General features: G+C 40.0%; 1 protein-coding gene and 1 pseudogene across 3 annotated transcripts in view; both read right to left on the reverse strand.

The window, feature by feature from the left end:
- The window catches only part of LOC122079794 (probable pre-mRNA-splicing factor ATP-dependent RNA helicase DEAH9), a 126,237-nt gene that overhangs the window by 51,108 nt on the left and 67,212 nt on the right, over window positions 1–7,917 (reverse strand). The window lies entirely within an intron of this gene.
- On the reverse strand, window positions 879–997 carry LOC122080544 (annotated as a pseudogene).

Genomic DNA, 7,917 nt, shown 5'->3' on the forward strand with positions numbered 1-7,917 from the left:
TAATAGGCCAATGCCGGAAAAAAAATGATGGTCATCTCACCCACTTGCCAAGGCTGCCTTCAAGAGCTCACAATTTGTCATTTTTGTCAGAGAGGTTGAAGAGGATGATGCAATTATCAAGGAGATAAGTATCCATAGTACCCAAAAGTCTCCATTGCTTGATAAGAGAAGAATTGACGATTGAAAAAGGAGGATGACTTCATTAGAAGTGACCCACAATATAGTTGCTCCACTTGGAGATTACAGAAGCCAGGAGTCTTGCAGGGTAGAAACCTACTTTTTCTTCGATCATGGAAGGGACAAAGTGAAGGGGTAATCCCTTTTTGGAGGGGAAGGGTGCAGACTGAAAAAGAGCATTCCAAGGTTTGGTGACAAGGCTAGGAGGAGGGGAATGAGGGGGAGAGGAGGGAAGGGGGCTGAGAGAGGGGACGTTGTAGGGGAGGAGCCAATAGATGTGGCCACCAGAAGGAGGACAGGCAGGGGGATTCCAAGGTTCGAGGACGGTACTTTTTATCTTCTTGGGTTTCATCGTAACTGAGTTTAATTTATAAGCCCATAAAGAGGAGGATAAGTTAGTACACAGGATTAGTAGTCAAGTGTTTGGTTAGGAATCCTTTTATGAGCCAATTTAGGAATTTTAGAAGGTAATTATGTAACACCCTAATCTGATATTTATACCCCTACTTGTGGACAGGTAAGAAGAAAGAGCAGAGGAAGCCAATGATGGCATCGTTGGCAACTGTGGAGTGCCAAGAAGGCAGAAGAGACCCCACCTGCTCCTGTTCAGCCTGCCAATATCATTGGGGACCTCATCAGGAGGTGTGGACAAAGAGGTGAAGTTAATTATAAGACTAAGTATAAAAAATAAAATAAAAGAGGGAGTGCAACATAAAAGCTTCCCAGGGGGGCACCCATCCTAATACTACTCTCACTCAAGCACGCTTAACTACGGAGTTTGGATGGGATTCGATGCAGCTGTGCTAGTATGATCGCACCCAAATCAGTAGGTCCAAAACCAGCCAGCCAATTTTGCCTAACATAATGTAATTTTTGGGTTTTTGCATTCTGGAGCCCACCTCTGCTGTGCAACATTCCCATTATACATACATACATACATATATGTAATTTATATGGAAATAAAAGAGGGCAGCCAAACAAACCTTAGCTATAATGACTTAAGAGGGCAGCCAAACAGACCTTAGAAACAATTTAAGAGGGCCAGCCAAACAGATCCTTGGGGCTGCCTTATATATAAGGGATTAAGGGCTGAGAAGCAACCCTTATTTTCGTTGGCTGCTGTAACAAGAAGGAGAAGAAGAAAGAAAGGAGAAGAAGAAGGAAAGAAAAGTGAGGAGGGAACTCACTCACCTCAGGCTGCTCCTAGATCAACTCTGCACCCAGGTTAGTGAACTTACTACTGCAGCAGGGTTAATTAGGTAATTTCATGTAGATTGGGCAGCTAGGGTTAGGGTTTTTACCCAATTGTTTACTGTCAGGGAATCCCTGTAACTAGAATAGCTGCCCAGTAAAGAAAGCCCTAATTTATATGGGCTATTGGGGACCTAATTGGTAAAAACCCTATCCCTGCTAAACCCTAGAACATAGGACTACTTCTTATTCAGTAGGGATTATGCAATAAGGGTTAGAATAGAGTTGATTTGGTGGAAATTCTGTCAAATCCCTAAGAACAAAATTTTATTTCAATAGGGAATATGCAATAAGGGTTGGAATAGGGTTGATTTGGTGGAAATTCCGTCAAATCCCTAAGAACAAAATTTTATTTAAGTTGGATGTGGAATTTAGTAAGGGTTCAATGAATTATTTTTTTAAAATTTCTATTACAAGTTTAGTCAGAGATGGAATACCAAATCTATGATTTAAAACATCTGTATTCCATCCCTAATTAAATGATTAACTTATGTAATTGGTTCAGTTCCAAAGAAATTTCCTCTATTTATGATAAGCCCTGAATTTTTGTAAAACTGAATATACAGCTTAAGAGTTGAACAGTTTGAACTCAGAAATGGGTCAAATTGGAATTCAATATATTCTATATTGACCTCTTGAATGCAACAGAATTATGGAAGCGGGTCAAACCCAATTTAAAACACATCTGTGTGCAGATCAGCAGAGGCAGAATTGAATTCTACAGAAGAAAAAAAAAAGGATGAACCGGTGAGTCCCGATCGGCCGGCTGATTGCTGCCCAGCCAACCTACCGGTTGGGATTCCAGAGGCCAAATCCCAGTTATAGATGGTTTGTAAGCCCTAAACCCAGCATTGGGACCAGTAGACACAATATTCCAATAGAAATGGACCCTAAGGGAAATAGAGGGCAGTATTTGGGTTCTGTAATCCTGAGGGGACTGCCAGTGTGTGTAGAATTCCCTGACCAAATGTTGGGCCCACAAGTGCTTTCCCCTTTTAGGTAACCTGATCAATGGGAAGAGTTGCCCGGATTGTACAACGAATAACAGACAAATGCCCAATTAAAAAAGGAAATAGGGATAATATACTTAGGCAGAGTGGGGTAGAATTATAGAAATTTATTTTATGAATAATGATTTGGAATATCTTGTGAAATAGGAAATAAGTTGCAGTAGAAGCACTTAATTGAACCAAAGAAGTGAGCTTTTCAGGAGATTGGACACCAAGGTGAGTGGGTGCCCTTCACAACCCCCCATTCTTTTGGTGTGTTTAATATTGTTTATGCATTAAATTGCTTGTATGTGCATTTACATTTACCTGCATTTATTCTTTGATGGTACTATTGTGATGGAATGGAATGGAATGGAATGGAAATGAGAAAGGTAAGACAAGTGAGATGGGTCACGTGCAGGTGCCCATGTTTGTATGTGTGATTGCAATGATTGGTTGTGCATCATTTAGAATGTTGGGTTAGGTATCACAACCCCAAGTGCTACACCCCTTGTCCGTAGGGGGTTAGATACGGACTAATCCGAATTATGTGGCTGCCTGATCAGCAGTGCACTTGTGATGAGATGTGTGGTATCAGTTATGGATCTGAGACAGGATACAACGTACTGTATGCCTGTGAATATATTTATGATATGGGGTTACCTTTTAGGGGTTAGCCGGTGCCACCCGAGACCCGTACCGGCACTGGCTGGCTCCTGCCTGCGTCATAGCTTGTATATCTGAGGCCCAACGTACAGGGTAGGGTATGCCACCTACGTTGGTAGCACTTATACCTATAGGTGATAAGACCTAGTAATGGATTAGGAATTTTATATAGTTAATTAAATGGACTCATGAGCATCATTCTCTATGTGTGGAGCATGCATTACATATGGATGTGTGCTTGTTCTCCCCCACCCCTCACTGAGCATTACCAGTGCTCACCCCCTTTCCTTTGACCTTATAGATGACGAAGGCGGTATTCTGCCGACTCTCGGCATTGATTATGAGACAATGGCCATGGATCACATGGCCCATATTCCAGAAGATGATCACGGACCCGCCTGTGAATGTGACGACTGTGCCTATGGAAGCCAGTTCTTCTGAGGAGTAGGATGGACTATTCCTATATCTTTTTATGTATATATTCCTGTTGATGCATACTCTAATGTATATAATCTACTACTGAGATACTGTAAACTATGAATGTTCTCTTTTTGTAAGGTATGTAACTCTCATCTGAATAATTGCAAATATATATTATCACTTTGTTGGCACTGGAGCTTATGTAAGATATTTTTTTTTTTTTTTTTGTTGGACTGTGCATGTATATAAACTCTGATCTTTCGTAGTGTAATTGTGGTGTTATGATCTGCCCTAGTCTAGATCCTGGAGAAACAGGCTGACTGGATACGGTGAGATGTCCAGTGCCGCATGCCTTTGCCTATTGGAGGCAGGGTGTGACAAATTATATATGGAATATCCCCCCTCCCCTTTAATTGGAATGATTTCAGTAAAGAATTTAAGTATTTTTAAAAAATTTGGAGATATTGAGCTTGGCATATGGGATTGGTATCCACAACCTGATTCCTTTGCTTCTCCATTCATTAGAAATTAGATCCTGAAATTTATCTCTATTCTCCTTCTGTTTGCTATTCTTAATTTTTGTTTCAAGTTCTAGTTACAGTTCTGGTTTCAAAATTGTATCTTTCCAATCGAGACTATAAATCCTACTACTATTATAGTTCTTCTAGATCTCAGTTTTTCCGTCCTCATTTTCTAGATCAAGTTCCAAATTGCTATTCTAATATGAATATGGTTTATGATTTCGAAACAAGCATTATAAGTCAATTTCAGAAATCCTTCTCATACTAAAATTCTCCAATTCTGATTTCTGAAACCTGTTTTTTCACTGTTTTCTGGTCTCGAGTTAATATTTATCTGATTGTTATTACATTATATTCTGATCTGAAACCCAATAGACCTGCCCATTGAATTCTGCACCTTTCCAACTTTCCTACTCCCAATAGGATTACTCTACATCTCTGAATCTGCCTGTCAGATTTAGATCATCTTTTGCAGACCTGTTATACTGATTGATTAGAGAAATCTACCAGAATTTTATCATATCAAATTTGTTTTGGTTGAGTATTCAATTTTCTCTTAATCTGGTCCTCATCCTTATACCTGCAATCCTATCGTAAACTAATCTTCCATTGGAATTCCCTGGTTAGGGCTTAGGGATTAGCAGTGCATTACCATGTTTTCTTGCACAAATTTATTATGTTAGGATTAAGATGTGTCAGTTCCATGGGGGTATAATTGCAATGTTATTTCTTATTCCCACCCTTAGAAGTATAAAGTACACTTAAATCATAGTCTTTAGTTGTGAACCCATTCCTTGATTGTAATTAGTTGTCAACATAAATAAACCCCCCCACCCATTCAAACCCCGGGCAGTGTCTCTTCTCTCCATTCTCTCGTCTTCTCTTCTCTTTTCTCTTCCTTACATCCAGGTACTGATTCAAGTTCTATTACTGTCACATGGTATCATAGCATTGATTTCAGTACCTAGGGGCTAGGGTTCCCTTTCCATTCTTGTTTTGAGTGCAGTTGGTTTTCCCTCTCTTTCGGTGTACAGAAAGATATGTTGTTTCTGTTTAGAACCCTAGTTTCTTGATCATGCACAACTAGGGTATGTGTTGCATCTTTAGCCTCATGTTATAATGCACATACACCACCTACTCCAACCATGTGTGACCTAATTGGTTCCACCTCTTGGAGTGAATAAGTGAGATTGTACTCCAGTTGCACCAGCATCTGGAGGCAAAACATTTCTGGGAGATTACCTTAATTGCAATCTTTCCAAGTTAAATGCATCACAACCAAAGAGCACCCACAATTCAACTACATTAAGGCAACAAGAATATTCGTGTTAAGTGATTGTACTTGGTACATATAACATATGAATATGGATTGAATGGAGAGAAAATGACAAAGAATACAGTGGGCCTACCAGGAGCTATGGTTTCTTGATCAGACTTTGCTACTACATGACCAAAATTCCCAAGAACATTGTTTGTCTTTTATCTATAATCATATCAAACATTGGTAGCATTCACATTAATACGAAATCGATTAATTACATTCCTTATAAATACTTAATAAACTACGAGTCTCATCTCATTATTACACTTGAGCTGTATAGTTGGATTTGGCTCCAACTCGGCCACCAGATCTTTCACTTCATCTATCAGTGATTCATCTATCCCAAGTTGATTCATTTTTCTTTTTTCTTCTTTTCTTTTTTCAGACAGGTAGGCCTCGAAGAGAGTTGAATTCATGACCTCTTAATTGTGAGGTGGTTGACCTTTGCCAACTGAGCTATTCCCTTGGGCAGTCAATGATTGCATTGCTAAATGGGATTGAGATAATGTTTGGGAATGATATAAAGAACTTATCAATGCTTAATGTAAATTAACTTACGTACCATAAGATAAAAATATAAAACTCACTAGCCCCAAATAGTGGACGAATCAAGTGCTTCTCCCATCGATCTTCAACTATCTTCAGGCACATCCTCGCACCCCGTGGTAGTGCTATTCACACATAGTCCTTCATCATCTCCATGGCTGCAAGCAGGTTTGGCAATGTAAGCTTCTTCTCAGAATCGACCATCCTCAATACCTTTATTACTGGCTCTAGTCATGGTTTAAAGAGCCTCTAGTCTAAGAATGACCTTCAGGTCCTGCCAGAAATAGTCACTAGATAAGGTCGCCTATGCTACTTACCCTGTGGCAACCCCGACTCCCTCTAACTGAACCAATCCTCTGAAACAAACATGGACTTAGACCAGCCATTAACGCCTTAAAGCTCTTCAATGCAATGTAGTTGGTGGCAAATCAAGTAATGCCAAGCCTCACCAAATCTCCACCGCACTTCTCCCTTGGCATCTGTAAAGCATATAAATGGTTGTAGACAAATGTGGCAACATGTCTAGCCCTTTCGACCAAACTTGTTACTATAGATATCCTCCCCATGTGCTTCACCGTGAGGTCATTGCAATGGCTGCACATGATGTCCAAAAAAGATGGTACTTGTTCATCAATCCCTCACAGCCTTCTTAAAGTTGCACCCATTATTTGTCACCACTTAAACAATGTTTTGTACAACCACCATTGTATCTTTCAACAACTTAATGAACTTATAGATATACTTTGCATCCTTCTCCTTCAATGCACCCACCAAAATCATGAAAATAGTCCTACCATCACAATAGAATATGAAGTTGATGATGGACTGCCTAGTGGGTCCAATCCAGCCATCATACATCATAGTCACTCCATAGCTCTCCCATGTTCCCCTCTATGTATCAATGTACTCCTAAAGCACCTCCTTTTCTTGGGGGAAATAAACATTCATCAATTCATATGCACTAGGCCCCTTCATTCCTAGGCCAGCCTTTCCAATGTCGAGCATGCTCTGGTAGTATGATCCCTCAATAGCATTAACTGGGATACTATGATAGAAGAAAAAATTTGAGATGGCATTGCCACTTTACCTTTCCAATCAGACCAAACATGCTTTAGCTTTCTCTGTCTATCATCCTAAGTCCTAAAAATGGTAGGATCTGACTGAAGGACCACAATGGGATCATCGTCATCATCATCTGGTGCTGGTGGTGGGGCTTCCCTTATACTCCATGACCTTCAGAAAGGCAACTCCCTTTGCCGCTGCTTCTTCCTCATATCCCCTACCTCTGGTGCAGCTGCTCCAGAGCCAGAGGAACTAGCTTCTTCCCCCAACTCTGCAGCCCTAACACGCTCCATCTGATGTGTTACTCGGCTCGCTGCCCTAGCCTGTCGTATTTATCTCCTCTTTGCATGTCTTCACATCGGCAGCCATATAATCACTATCAGAATCATCAAAGTCAATTCCTGTTGGCAGGTGTCTCTTTGACACAGCCTCATCAAACTCCATTGTTGCCCTTTGCTTTTCCAACTTTCTCTGCCTTCGCCCCTTCATGGGGGTAGCTATGGCCTTTTGTACCCTACTAGGGACCCTGAGGCATTTGGCTACATCCTTGTAAGAAGTAGCCAACAGCCAGATGCCAGTTTAGTCTAGTGGCTCCCCTCGAATTTATTATCTTGCCACAATAATTACATTGTAAAATATTTTTTTCATTCCCTATAGGTACTCCATGCTTCCCTGGCTCCATGCTATGCCTACACTTCACCTATCAGTCATTGTGAATCTTCTTACTTCTTTCATTGTCACATAAAAAAATGCACATATTATTAGCTATTTTCCATCATTTAAAACTTCTAAAACAATCATATAATTATTTCCTAATTTTCCCCTAACTCTCATATTTTTCTCTTAAATAAAAATAAATTTTCTAAAAAATAATAATACCATAATTTATCAAAATAATCGTGGAATGAGACTAATCATCATCTTCAATTATAAATACAAACACAATACACTCATAAATTATAAA

The sequence above is a fragment of the Macadamia integrifolia genome, chromosome 5 (genome assembly GCF_013358625.1).
Source record: "Macadamia integrifolia cultivar HAES 741 chromosome 5, SCU_Mint_v3, whole genome shotgun sequence".
Taxonomy (NCBI): Eukaryota; Viridiplantae; Streptophyta; class Magnoliopsida; order Proteales; family Proteaceae; genus Macadamia; species Macadamia integrifolia.